Source organism: Entelurus aequoreus, linkage group LG12, assembly GCF_033978785.1.
Source record: "Entelurus aequoreus isolate RoL-2023_Sb linkage group LG12, RoL_Eaeq_v1.1, whole genome shotgun sequence".
Classification (NCBI taxonomy): Eukaryota; Metazoa; Chordata; class Actinopteri; order Syngnathiformes; family Syngnathidae; genus Entelurus; species Entelurus aequoreus.
Genome location: NC_084742.1, coordinates 8,502,501 through 8,518,066, shown reverse-complemented (window position 1 = coordinate 8,518,066; position 15,566 = coordinate 8,502,501). Strand labels below are relative to the sequence as shown.

At 41.3% G+C, this 15,566-nt stretch overlaps 1 protein-coding gene across 5 annotated transcripts in view; it reads left to right on the top strand.

Annotated features, from left to right (window-relative positions):
• The window catches only part of tafa5a (TAFA chemokine like family member 5a), a 684,328-nt gene that overhangs the window by 90,095 nt on the left and 578,667 nt on the right, over positions 1-15,566 (top strand). The window lies entirely within an intron of this gene.

Genomic DNA, 15,566 nt, shown 5'->3' with positions numbered 1-15,566 from the left:
ACCGATGACATCTATTAAACAGGACAAGAAGCAAAGAATCAAACAGAGACAGAATTAAATTTGGCTCAATTTGAGGAGAAACGTCTGGTCTGTACTCTTGGACAGTCTCCAGCACGCTCTGGCGAAAGATTGTACGCCTCCTCCTTTGTTTGGACTTTCCCTGACCACATGGCAACAGCTGCTTCCAAAGGGACATGGGTCGTAAACAGCGTTGCCTTGGTTACAGAACAGTTCAAAAGAAAAGGTCGTAAACACTTCACAGAAAAGGTCTTAAAACAGTTCAAAGAAAGGTTCGTAAAAGACTTCAAAAAAGAGGTTCGTAAAAGACTTCAAAATAGCGGTGTCTGGAACTTGGGCAGATCCTGCCTTCTCTCCGCTTTGTAGTCCTTGAGTTAAAACAAAATCTTTCTGTTGATTACAATACATGAAATAAAACAGAACACCTTCATGTTGCTTCCCCCCTACGCAGTGGAGTTTTACAAGCCTTCTTGGTAGCTTCAAAGACATGTTTTTGCTTCTCGCTGGGAACTCATTGAAACACAAAGTTTTTGTGATAACTTAGATAAATTATTCTTTCTAAAATTATTCTAACAAAACATGTAACCAACACACACACACACACACACTACTACAGCGAGGGAATAATGAACAACAAATTGACGATTGAAGTGACAAGCTTGCAATCCTACAATACCCCGAGCACATTCAATCTCTTTATTGACGACTAGCGCTAACACAATCCACTGAAAAGATTCAACAAAGCTGCCGTCAATGCTAAGCTAATACAAACAGCTGAGTAAAAATCCTGCTCAGAGCGCGCCCTCGCTAACGTCGCACGCCAATTCGCTACGGGCACCTATTTTAAAGGCACACACACTCTGCTCTCATTAAGCATGTCTTAATTGCATATACCAGATTTTAGTTTAGTTTTTTTTGTTTTTTAGGTAATATGGTAGAAAATTGACGGAATAATAACTTTTCATTATAATTACATTTATTAAAGAGTTCGTTATTATTCAAATGACCTTTTTGGTAACTTAACAAGTACCTATAATTAAATACTTTTTAAAAGTAATTTTCCGAACACTACTTTGACACATTCCAACTGTCTACCTCAAGTTTGACAGCGACAAGCGAAATGAGGTGACCTCATCGCAATTTAGAGTCCTTGCTAGCAAGCTAGCAGCTAATGCACAGCCTCTAAATCACTAATCTTCATCTCCATGGTGGAAAATAAACTTTGTAATTATCAGTTATACATGCTACACTACAAAAAAGCATAGCTAACTGCTAAATTAGAGCTCTTGAATATAAACAAGGGTGGGCGGATCAGTACAAATACCTTTTTAAAAATATATATTTATGCTATTAATTATTTTGCACTACTGACATTATAAATGTATGTAATGAGGGGAATAAGGACATTTTAATATTAATTGATATTGTAATATAGGCCTAGACAAATAATACAATTTTGATTTGGATTAGGGCTTCTTACCATCATAAAGATATCTTAATCGGGAAAAAAATACAATAATTAATTGGCCGCGCAACGTTCAAGCAAAATCTGAAGCTTGTGACGGTGAAACGGTTGAGTGAGCGCATGAGTGGAAAAAAAAGAAAAGTCTCCTAGAAGTTAGGGATCTCATCATGGTTGCTACCGTTTATTTGAAACAGAGCTAATCAATAATCTTTAAACTCAATTAAAAAAAGTAAGCCATATGATTTACGCGCTGAAATATCCGTGGACTGAGTCATACAATTGGCCAATCTGCTGATAAACACAAAATAATATCAGGGAAATTGACATAAATGTGACTGTATTGCTCTTTTTGTGAGGTGAAGGAACACTGTGCCAGCAATATGAGGGTCACTGGTTCAATCCCCACCTTCTACCATCCTAGTCACGCCGTTGTGTCCTTGAGCAAGACACTTAAACCTTGCTCCTGATAAGCCTGGTTAGCGCCGTGCATGGCAGCTCCCGCCATCAGTGTGCACGAATGTGTCTGTGTGAATGTGGAAATAGTGTCAAAGCGCTTTGAGTTCCTTAAAAAAAGTAGAAAAGCGCTATGCAAGTATAACCCATTTACCATTTATTTGGGAAAATAATATGTCCGGGAACGCTCATTCATCCCGAAACACGTACTGAATTAATGTCGAGACGGCCACTTGAAACTTGAAGCTAAGCTAGCAAGAACAATCCATACTCTCACAACACATCTCACCTGCTTGAGTGGTTGTGAACGACATCACAGACGGTGACTCGAGTTTCCGTCCATTTGTTCTTCATTTCTTTTGCTGTGCATTTTCTGTTTTCAAGACCTATTGCTTGAAGGTTTCTGTCTTGACACTTTATTGTTTTCCTTAGTCTACCAGCATGCTTGCCATTTACAACCTTCCCGTGTTTTTTATACTTGGTCCATTTTTTAAGACACAGCTGTCTCAACATATTTTGCAACATTTTACCTTTTTTAAAGAGCTTTTATAATCCTCTTGTTTCAATTGACATGTCTTGTGTCGGAGCCATGATTCATGTCAAGCCACCTGGTGCAACAGCTCTCCAAGGTGTGAACACTACTTTTTAACTGCAGACTAATCTGAAAATGAAACTGTCACTGACTACAACCATTTATATTTTAATAATAATAAATAATACCTGGGATTTATATTGCGCTTTTCTAAGTACTCAAAGTGGCTTTACATGTAGAACCCATCATTCATTCACACCTGGTGGTGGTAAGCTACTTTCATAGCCACAGCTGCCTTGGGGTAGATTTTTGATTTATTTCAGTGTTTCTCAATGCCAGGAAGTTGCCAATTGAAACAATCATAAATTAGTGTCAGATCTGTGTTCTGCTTTTGTTCTACAAAATTAAACACCTGAATGAACATCCTCCGAGTCTGGTGAAGACGTGTAGTGAAGCCTGCTTCAGCAAACAAGTGAGAGGATAGCCTTTTCTCACGTTTTGGCGCTCGTAAGCAGGCTCTAAGGAAACATAACTATTACAATATCGTTAAAAAGTCAATTTTGTGTAATATAGTTGATGGGGGGTGAGAATTCCCTACTTTGTTAATAAGAACTAAGCTGCCAAAGTGTTCCCCGAGTAAAGAATCATTTGTGAATGCAGGTTGAGTTTTAAAGTAAACTCGAAGCAAAGCACTTTTTTAATCAACACGTCAAAAACGATGAAGTGCTATTTAACACAGCTTTCAGTGCGATCATCTGCCTTTATTACTTTGGACGTTATTGTGTTGCGCCTTTTCAAGCGGCGTGTTATTTAGCTCAAAGGGAAACATCAGCAAAAATGGTCAAATATATGACAGGACTACATGACGTGCCTTCAGGATATGTTGTTAGCAGCGCTTCTCCTGTGCGGTAAATCATGATAATTTTTTTCCCGCTCAGCGTGTTACAAGAACAAGTCAGTCACAGTCAATTAACAGAAAGGAGAGATGAAAATCCCACCGTCACGTGTTCCATGGCGCCTCCTGCTACCTGGATTAAGACCATGCATCAGGGTCACGGCGTCGTCCCCGACACGTGCATTCAGAGGCCCTGTGCCGCAGTAATTGTAGCATCGGTTGGCGAAAAGGTCACAACCCCGAGGCATAAAAAAGGCGGTCCTCTCATAAGTGTGATGTCTTCCCTGTGAACTTTTTTCTTTTTTTGCTGACCTTTGGACTTGTAATTGCTCGGTGAGTTGTTGTTATAAGATGTATGTCAAACATTCAGGGACTTTAGATTCTGATTACACAGAATGAAAGAAAGGTCAGTTTAAATGCTGGACGTTGTATAATGGTCAACTTTTATTGCACCATTACCAATGAATGGTTGCTTCTATTCTGTTGCGCCAAATGAAGCATTCGCCGTCCTAGAGTCTTCCTACTCCTGTTGGTATCTCAGTGGTCAATAATAACAGCATTCGAAATGTTCAGTTGTTAATCACGAGAAAAGACCATTTCTGCGTTACCATGAGTTCCAATGTAGTGCAGTGTTTCCCCCTATGACTACAATCTGTCTGCAGTGATAGTGGGTTGTAGCCATTGCCTCTCATAAAAGGCGCTAAGAATCACATATTGACATCATGGACTAATTTGCATAAATGGCTTGAAACTTATAGTGCTATTATCCATGAGTAACAAACATGTCTGCGTTAGCCTGAGTTCTAATGTAGTGCAGTGTTTCCCATATGACTACAACACATTTGTGGCGGTAGGTTGTAGCCGTTGCCTCTCATAAAAAGGCCCTAGGAATCACTTAATGTCATGGTCTAATTTGCATAATTGGCTTGAAACGTTTAAGTATTGTTATGCTTGACAAAATACAATTTATGTGTTAGCCTGAATTCCAATGTAGTGCAGTGTTTCCCATATGACTACAATACATTTTGTGGTGGTGGTGGGTTGCACCCGTTGCCTCTCATAAAAGGCCCTGGAATCACTTATTAAAGGCCTACTGAAACCCACTACTACCAACCATGCAGTCTGATAGTTTATACATCAATGATGAAATCTTAACATTGCAACACATGCCAATACGGCCGGGTTAACTTAGAAAGTGCAATTTTAAAATTCCCGCCACACTTTCGGTTGAAAAACTCCTTTGGATATGATTTATGCGCATGACGTCACAAAAGCAACGGAAGTGGTTGGACCCCATCGGACCCGATAGAAAAGCCTCTTGTTTTCTTCGACAAAATTCCACAGTATTCTGGACATCTTTTGCAATTTGTTTAATGAACAATGGAGGCTGCAAAGAAGAACGTTGTAGGTGGGATCGATCGGTGTCTTAGCGGCTAAGTACAATACTTACAGCAACACAACAAGGACTACTTACTACGCCTAGCCGATGCTTGCCGCCAAACCCACGGGTGAAGTCCTTCGTCGCGCCGTTGATCGCTGGAATGCAGGTGAGCACGGCTGTTGATGGGAAGATGAGGGCTGGCTGGCGTAGGTGGAGCGCTAATGTTTTATCATAGTTCTGTGAGGTCCGGTTGCTAAATTAGCCTTAGCATCGTTAGCAACAGCATTTTTAAGCCTTACCAGGCTGAGAATTTTTAACCGTGTAGTTACATGTACATGGTTTAATAGTATTGTTGGTCTTCTGTCTATCCTTCCAGTCAGGGGTTTATTTATTTTGTTTCTATCTTCATTTGAGAACGATGCTATCACGTTAGCTCAGTAGCTAAGTGTGTCACCGATGTATTGTCTTGGAGATAAAAGCCATTGTAAATGTCCCTTTCCCGTGCTCGACTCTCATTTTCAAGAGGATATAGTATCCGAGGTGGTTTAAAATACAAATCCGTGATCCACAATAGAAAAAGGAGAGAGTACATAGTTCTGTGAGGTCCGGTTGCTAAGTTGCTAAATTAGCCTTAGCGTTGTTAGCAACAGCATAGTTAAGCCTTACCAGGCTGAGAATTTTTAACCGTGTAGTTACATGTACATGGTTTAATAGTATTGTTGGTCTTCTGTCTATCCTTCCAGTCAGGGGTTTATTTATTTTGTTTCTATCTTCATTTGAGAACGATGCTATCACGTTAGCTCAGTAGCTAAGTGTGTCACCGATGTATTGTCGTGGAGATAAAAGTCACTTTAAATGTCCATTTCGCGTGCTCGACTCTCATTTTCTAGAGGATATAGTATCCCAGGTGGTTTAAAATACAAATCCGTGATCCACAATAGAAAAAGGAGAGTGTGGAATCCAATGAGCCAGCTTGTACCTAAGTTACAGTCAGAGCGAAAAAAGATACGTCCATCACTGCCTCTAAAGTCCTTCACTGTAACGTTCCTCATCTACGAATCTTTCATCCTCACTCAAATTAATGGGGTAATCGTCACTTTCTCGGTCCGAATCTCTCTCGCTCCATTGTAAACAACGGGGAATTGTGAGGAATACTAGCTCTATGACGTCACGCTACTTCCGGTACAGGCAAGGCTTTTTTTTTATCAGCGAGCAAAAGTTGCGAACTTTATCGTCGATTTTCTCTACTAAATCCTTTCAGCAAAAATATGGCAATATCGCGAAATGATCAAGTATGACACATAGAATGGATCTGCTATTCCCGTTTAAATTAAAAAAAAAATCATTTCAGTAGGCCTTTAACGTCATCTAATATGCATAACAGGCTTCAAACTTTCAAGTGATATTCATTAGTAAATACAATTTCTGTGTTAGCTTGAGTTTCAATGGAGTGCAGTGTTTCCCATATGACTACAGTCTTATTTGTGCTGGTGGTGTGTTGTAGCTGTTGCCTCTCATAAAAGGTGCTAGGGGTCAATTATTAATGCCATGGTCTAATTTGCATAATTAGCTTAAATCTTTCAAGTGATATCCTACATATATAACATTTCTGCCTTAGCTCGAGTTCCAATAGAGTGCAGTGTTTACCACTGGACTAAAATCTATTTGCCATGGGGGTGAATAGTAGTTGTTGCCTCTCATAAAAGGCGCTTTGAGAAGTCACTTATTGACATCATGGTCAAATTTGCATAATTGGCTTGAAACGTCCAAGTGATATCCATTAGAAAATAACATTTCTGCGTTGGCTTGAGTTCCAATGTAGTGCAGTGTTTCCTACAGGGCTACAATCTATTTGTGGTAGTGGTGGGCAGTAGCTGTTGCCTCTCATAAAAGGCGTTAGGATTCACTTACTGACATTATGGTCTAACGTGCATAATTGGCCATGACGCATGCAAATGTACTTGAGGATGCTCACCGAAACGCTGTTCCGTTATAGCACCGGCGCCAACTTTCACGGTAGTAACCACTCCGAAAAAGGAAGTCGCTATTGGCGATAATAAACCACAAATAAGTGCTTTAAATGGAAATTAAAATCATCCCACATTTTGACGCTCTTTGCAGTATCGTTGTTTACTCGAGAAATCTAACTTTTTATCATCCCTTGTGCAAGTATTGTATTGTACTTCCTACTTATGAATGGATGTTATTGGCACCACACACACACACACACACACACACACACACACACACACACACACACACACACACACACACACACACACACACACACACACACAAAGCATGGCTATTGATTTGTCGAGCGGACCTGCCCGGTCCTGCCCCCTGGGTGAGACACACAATCGGCGGCGGATGTGCTGCTTCTAAACTGTCCCTGGGCACCATTTCAAATCCCTCTAGAATCTTGCTATTGATTTGAACTCTTTCTCCCTCCGCCTCCATCATGTCACCTTCTTCTTCTTCTTCTTCTTCTGTTTTCTTTTTCATCCAACTTCTGCTGTATTGTGTCTTGTTCCCAGAGGAAATTTAGAGATAAATAAAAGACAGACATCTTCAAAATTGCAGGGGTGGGGGAGAAAGGTATAGCATGACAAGAGTCAAATCTAGTTACTGTTGTTGCCGAGGCAGGGAAGCATTGTCATGCAAAAAGGTTGCGGGAGAAGCGGAGGACAAAAATGCCAGTTTGGTATGATTGCATCAGGGCCTGTCATGGAAAAGCAAATACCCACTTCCGCCGGCCGCTATCTTTCTTTCTGTCAAAGCGTGTTCAATCACTCGTGGATATGCTCGGAATTTAAATCCATGTACACACACAGGACATTGCTTACATTGCTTTAATCCAGGGGGTGTCAAACTTGTTTTTATTCAAGGCCACGTCACAATTATGGCTGCCCCAGAGGGCCACTTTCAATGGCGTGGCAGGCATGCAGAAAACCGCTTTGAATGACTTAGTGGGCCACATGAATGATATGGTCGACAACACGGAATGACGTGACGGGCCACATTAAATGACATAGCGGACTACTTTAAATGATGTGGAAGACCACATTGAATGATGTGACAGGCCACTTAAATGATGTGGAAGATCACATTGAATGACGTGACAGGCCACTTTAATGATGTGGAAGACCACGTTGAATGATGTGACAGGCCTGTTTAATGATGTGGAAGACCCAATTGAATGACGTGACAGGCCACATTAAATGATGTGGAACACCACATTGAATGACATGACAGGTTATTTTAATGATTTGGAAGACCACATTGAATGATGTGACAGGCCACATTTAATGATTTGGAAGACCACATTGAATGATGTGACAGGCCACCTTAAATGATGTGGAAGACCACATTGAATGATGTTACAGGCCACCTTAAATGATGTGGAAGACCACATTGAATGATGTTACAGGCCACATTAAATATGTGGAAGACCACATTGAATGATTTGACGGGTCACTTTAAATTATGTGGAAGACCACATTGAATGATTTGACGGGTCACTTTAAATGATGTGGAAGACCACATTGAATGATGTCACAGGCCACATTAATGATGACCACATTGAATGATGTGACAGGCCACATTAATGATGGGAAGACCACGTTGAATGATGCGACAGGCCAACTTAAATGACGTGGAAGACCACATTGAATGATGTAACAGGCCACATTAAATGATGTGGAAGACCACGTTGAATGACGTGATAGGCCACATTAACGATGTGGAAGACCACATTGAATGACATGACAGGCCAATTTAAATGATGTGGAACACCACATTGAATGACGTGACAGGCCATTTTAATGATGTGGAAGACCACATTGAATGATGTAACAGGCCACTTTAAATGATGTGGAAGACCACATTGAATGACGTGACAGGCCATTTTAATGATGTGGAAGACCACGTTGAATGATGCGACAGGCCAACTTAAATGATGTGGAAGACCACATTGAATGATGTAACAGGCCACATTAAATGATGTGGAAGACCACGTTGAATAATGTGACAGGCCACTTTAACGATGTGGAAGACCACATTGAATGACATGACAGGCCACTTTAAATGATGTGGAAGACCACATTGAATGACGTGACAGGCCATTTTAATGATGTGGAAGACCACATTCAATGAATGTGGAAGACCACGTTGAATGATGTGATGACAGGCCACTTTAATGATGTGGAAGACCACATTGAATGACGTGATGACAGGCCACATTAATGATGTGGAAGACCACCAGGAATGATGTGACAGGCCACTTTAAATGAAGTGGAAGACCACATTGAATGACAAGACAGGCCACTTTAATGATCTGGAAGACCACGTTAAATGATGTGACAGGCCACATTAATGATGTGGAAGACCACATTGAATGATGTGACAGGTCACTTTAAATTATGTGGAAGACCACATTGAATGACGTGACAGGCCACATTAATGATGTGGAAGACCACGTTGAATGATGTGACAGGCCACATTAAATGATGTGGAAGACCACATTGAATGATGTGACAGGTCACTTTAAATGATGTGGAAGACCACATTGAATGACGTAACAGGCCACATTAATTATGTGGAAGACCTCGATGTGGCAGGCCACTTTTAATCATGATGTGGAAGACCACATTGAATGACGTGACAGGCCACATTAATGATGTGGAAGACCACGTTGAATGATGTGACAGGCCATTTTAAATGATGTGGAAGACCACATTGAATGACGTAACAGGCCACTTTAATGATGTGGAAGACCACATCAAATGATGTGGCAGGCCAATTTAAATCAAGATGTGGAAGACCACATTGAATGACGTGACAGGCCAACTTAATGATGTGGAAGACCACGTTGAATGATGTGACAGGCCACATTAAATGATGTGGAAGACCACATTGAATGATGTGACAGGTCACTTTAATGATGTGGAAGACCACATCGGCAGGCCAATTTTAATAATGATGTGGAAGACCACATTGAATGACTTGACGGGCCACATGTAGATGATGTTGTCGACCTTGTTAAATAATGTGGTGCACCATTTTAATTGATGTGGTGCACCACTTTAAATGATGTGGAAAACCACTTTGAATGACGTAGTGGATCACATTGAATGACGTGGAAGACAACATTAATTGATGTGGTTGACGACATTAAATGAAGTGGCGGCGCGCTTCAAATGAAGTGGCGGAGCGCTTCAAATGAAGTGGCGGAGCGCTTCAAATGAAGTTGCGGCCCGCTTCAAATGATGTGGCTGTTCAGATTAAATGATGAGTTTGACACGTGTGTTTCAACCTATCATTATTAAATAAAGTATGTCCGTCCAATTTGCTATACCATGTAGTTGAGATAATGCTTTTAATGATGTGTGAGTGGTTCCTTCTTCTGTCACACGCACACACACACACACACACACACACACACACACACACACACACACACACGCTGATACATAAGAAGTGACGGCAGCAGATCTTTCATTAGACAAGGCAGCGCTGGCTCAGGGGCACAAGCGACCTCACGGTGGGGGAGCGGCAGCTTGAAACGCTAATTAGGATGACTTTGGGAGACAAAACAGGTGAGGAAGGAGTGAGCGGTCGGAGGCTGAGGTGATGCACTCCAGTAAAAAAAAAAAAGAAAAAGGAATGGGTAGGAAGTGGTGACGGTTTAAAAGGTTTTGGAATAATCTTCAAAGATTGATGCAGCCATCCAAGAGGCGGCCTTTTACCGCAATCAGACAGGCCGCTGATGAGAGCGAGGCGTTCTAAAAATACCCAGGAGTATGATGCGGACAGGTACTTGGCAGCTGCTCACATCAGGGCTGCCACTCATCACTCATTTACCAGGATTTGAACTCGAAGGGAAAGCAGGGGCCGCTAGGAAGCGTCGCCGCTATTTACCGTAGCAACACAATGCATGACGTCATAGTCTCTAATTCAGCCAATTGGCTTGCAGACAGGAAATGGATGAAATGACTGTATTGACCCGTACATGAGAGAGGTCTTGTTTTTGAGTGGTTATGCGGATGCGTGCTTTGAAAGTACATTTTAGAATGCTTTCGCATAGAACAATCGAAGATGGTAGATATACAGTAGATTAGTATTTGGCTTGTTAGCGTTGATGGTCGTGGTTGGCGACCCGTGCAGAAGAAGAATGTAACAAATATTTAACCCAGCAGATTATGCTGTGAAATATTTGAGTTATGCTCAGGCAGTAAGTGGCAAATAGTTTCTGTCTCACGTATTTAGAAAGGTGTCCCTTTTTGTATTATTACACACGCGTGTGTGCGCAATAATCTGCGGTCCTCCCCAAGGTTTCTCATTGGCATCCCACTGGGTTGAGTTTTTCCTTGCCCTGATGTGGGATCTGAACCGAGGATGTCGTTGTGGCTTGTGCAGCCCTTTGAGACACTTGTGATTTAGGGCAGTATAAATAAACATTGATTGATTGATACACACATATAAGTATATGTATGTATGTATTATTTCTATATATTACAAATTAGAATGCATAAAAAGAGAAAAACGTATATGTTCTTGTCTTAGGGACTGCGACTGACAAATTCCCGAACAAGTGTAGTTCCCCTTTAATGCCTGGTTCACACCAACGGCGCTTGCCGCGCTTTAAAGCGGCGAGCAAAGCACCGTCATTTGGAAGAGGTGCTAAGACGTTTGTAATGCTAGGTTCACACCAACGGCGCTTTGACGGCGCGTTAAAGCGTGATGGTCGTCTGGTGGCATGCGGTGGCGACTGGGGTCCGCGCTTTGAACCAAGATCTGTTAAGCTTTCCTACGCTTTGAGTCAAGCTTTGCTGAGCTTTGTCACGCTTTGATAAGCTCTCTGCGCTTTATTCCATTCTTGACAGAGCGCCGAATTTTTTAAAACCGTTTAAAAAATTTTGCCGACCTTGCCGCATGTCCCGCTTCACTACAAGCTTTCCCACGATCCATTACGACCGTCACGCTTTAATCACGCTTTGTTACGCTTTAACGCCGCTTTGCATGCCGCTTTCAAGCGCCGTTGGTGTGAACCTAGCATAAGCAAAGGCTTAAGACGGTACATAAAAATAGTTATTAGGGCTATTAGGGCGTTATTGGAATAAATTGTCACGGTAGAAACCATTAGAATTTAGGCCAGACCAGCACAAATGCCTTTTATTAACAGACTACCATTGCAGTCGTTCCAAATGGACTGTTGTCACTGTCCTGTGCCAAATGAAGCCATCGATAGGTGAGGCATGTAAAGAGACCTCCACTCACCAATAAAAGACGAGCAAGAAAAGAAAAGCTTGTGCGCTTCTTTTGCTAGCACAGATGCTGTGCAGGAGTGTGTGTGTGTGTGTGTGTGCCTGGAAAGTAGTCTGTCAAGGGGAGCTGAGAGTTTGTTGGGGAGTAGAGAGAGAAAGCGGCTGGGTGGGCCACTTTAGCTCGGGGCCCTCTCAGCCATGTCGGTACTGTGACTGCGGCACAGTGGCCTCCTTCACTAAATAACTCTCCATTATCTGCAAGAAGAAGAAGAATAGAGAGGTGTCTAACCACAGGACCAGCCAGGACATGTGTGTATTCCAGCCTGCTGCTAATTCAACATGACAGTGATTCCATGAATTTTTGTTGAGCTTGCAAGCCAGAAGTATAATTGCTGTTCCAATTTGAATTAAAGAGAGTAGAAGTAAAAGTCCATGCAGTTCCAATTTATATTTTATATTATATTTTTGCAGTTACATGATTGTTTTACATCAGACCTGGGCATTCTGCGGCCCGCGGGCCGCATCCGGCCCTTTGTGCGTCCCTGTCCGGCCCGCATGAGGCCAATTATAAATTACAAAATCAATTTTAAAAAGTATCTATATCGAGTGTGCAATACAACGGTGCTGCTTTTGTTTTGAAAATCGTTATTTGTATTACTTCCGTGTGGACGTATGCGTGTGCGTGATTGTGAGTGAATGTGAACAGCTGCAATCATTAATTACAAAATAAAGTTGAAAAAACATCTATGTCGTGCGCGCAATACAACTGTGCTGCTTTTATTTTGAAAATTATTATTTATGGGCGTGTGTCCGTGTGTAACCTGCGAGTGAAGGTGCACATGCAGCGACAAGTGATGCACGGTTTACACCCGAGACGCTAAAAAGAGAAAAGTTGATGAAGAATGGCGTGTTTCCAACAAGACATGGACTGCCATGCAACGTTCCCTCTAAGGTGCGTGCCTGCGCAATTGCGCACTGCTCAAGCGTCTGCTGCGCGCAGCAAATATATGCCGCGCACCAAATAAAATCCCATCTGAATTCTAAACAAAATAAACATATTTATTCTATGTAATTTTGCAATGCAACTTTGAGTGACAGTGACAACAAGTGGCCCTAATGGTGTTCGTCAACACCGTTCAATTGAACACTGTTCAATTATTGTAACGTCTATCGAGATGCTTTGAGGACAGGAATTATATCGATCACTTTATTGAGCAAAACTGTTTATATTCGGCCATAACCACACCAAAAACATAAGTAAAACACTTCTATCTGGAAAAACTAGTCATTTTCTGCCGTACAAACCAGGCCAAAACCAACTTGTCATCTGTCACCAACACGCATAGCACTAAACCACTGGTGCGTTTAAGGCCACACAAAAAGTCGGACAACTCAAACACCACACAAAGTTACACTATGACTCCTCAGTCATACGTGTGCTTATTTTACTGTCATTTATTATTAATGTTAATTTATTTATATTAGTCATGGACTGCTGTTACACACACTATGTTGAAGTATTACTATTAATTATTATTATTATTATTTATCTTACGGTATACATCAAAAATAATATTGAGCAAAATTTAATTGAAATATTGTCGATGTGGCCCTCCAGCAGTGCTCGGGTTGCTCATGCGGCCCCCGGTAAAAATTAATTGCCCACCCCTGTTTTACATGGTACCTCAACTTAAGAGTGCTTTGGCGTAAGAGCTGTCTCTCGGCTAATTGTTATAATTTAAGTTGTAAGCAAAAATAAGAGTTGGATGTATTTCCGCCATTAATTGTCATAGCAAATGCCACAGTGAACCCCGCGAAATCCGACCTAAACAAACGGCCTTACTCGTTAGCATTAGCTTATAGCTAGAGATGGACATAACTCTGTTTTCCAACCATGGGAAGGAAGAAAGTGAGTGCGGAGAGCCGTGCTGAGATGAAGCGACACTATATTCATTGAATTAAAGAAAGAAATCATCAAAAACACGTCAGTGTGTCGCCAACTCGGCGAAGCAATTTGAGCATAGCACCATCCAGACTGGAGAAACTGATCAGGCGGGCCGGTTCTACGATCGGACTAAAACTGGACTCACTGGTGACGGTGGCAGAGAAGAGGACTGTGGAAAAACTAGTGAGCATCCTGGATGATGCCAGTCACCCTCTGCATACCGTTGTCAGTAGCCAGAGGAGCCTGTTCAGTGCTAGACTGCTTCATCCCAAGTGCAGGACTAATAGACTAAAAAACTCCTTTGTCCCACACGCCATTAGACTGTACAACTCCTCTCTGGGAGGGAGGGGGGGTATTAGAATGACGGGGGATGCAAAACAATAACAGTGTAATACGTTTTCATAACATGGTCACTAATGCCTAGTTTCTCTTATTATATTCTTATTTTACTCTTATATTTGTATTCTCATTGATGCTTTTTGTTTTTATTCTAGTGTAATATTTTTCTATTTTGTTTCCATTTATACCCCCATTATTTACTTTTTTAAATTTGATCTCAATTCTGTACACTGATGCTGAAATTTAATTTTCCTGAGGGAACTCTCCTGAAGGAATCAATAAAGTACTATCTATCTATCTATTTATCTATCCTGAAGCAGAATGAGTCTAAAGCCAGCTGAGAATGTTAAAACATCTAAAAGGTGGACATTTATCCATGAAATCTGGAGAAGCTGCTGATGGTGCGTTTGGCATTATTATCGCATTGCTTTATAAAACTACTGTAATTGTTTGTACATTCCATTGTATTGTTTTTATACAATATTTATTATCTAAAAGTTTGTTTTTCTTCTCAAAAGACACGTTGCATGTTAAAATGATGTTTTGGGGCGGCAAACCCCCATTTAAAATTCAATTTAAATGATTTGCGATACAAGTGTTTTGAGTTAAGAGCTTCTACACAAAACAAATCAAGCTTGTAAGTTGAGGTACTACTGTCAGGTTCAAACACTGATGACATCTATTAAACAGTCAAGAAGCAAGGAATTAAACAGAGACATAATTCAATGTAGCTCATTGAGGAGAAACGTCTGGGCTGTATCTTTGCACAGTCTCTACCACGCTCTGACGAAAGTTTGTACGCCACCTCTTTTATTTGGACTTTGAGACACTTGTGATTAAGGGCTATATAAATAAACATTGATTGATTGATTGATTGATTGACTTTCCCTGATTACAGGGCAACAGCTGTTTTTAAAGGAAGGGGGGTCGTAAACAGCATCGCCTTTGGTTACAAAACAGTTCAAGGAAAAGGTGCCCGGAGGGGGGTCAGGTCCTGCTTCCTCTCCGCTCTGTAGATCTCGGGTCAAAACAAAATCTTCCTGTGAATTACAACAGATCAAAGAAACCGACGCCTTCATGCCGCTTCCCATCGTACGCAGTGGAGTTTTACAAGCCTTTTGATTGGTAGGATCAAAGATAGCTTTTGTCTGCTCGCTGGGAACTCATTGAAACACAAAGTATTCTGACAACTGCTACACCCTTTTTTGTCTTGTTTGCATTTGTATTTGTTAAACGTGTTTAATTGTGTTTTTCCAATATGCGTAAAAAAACA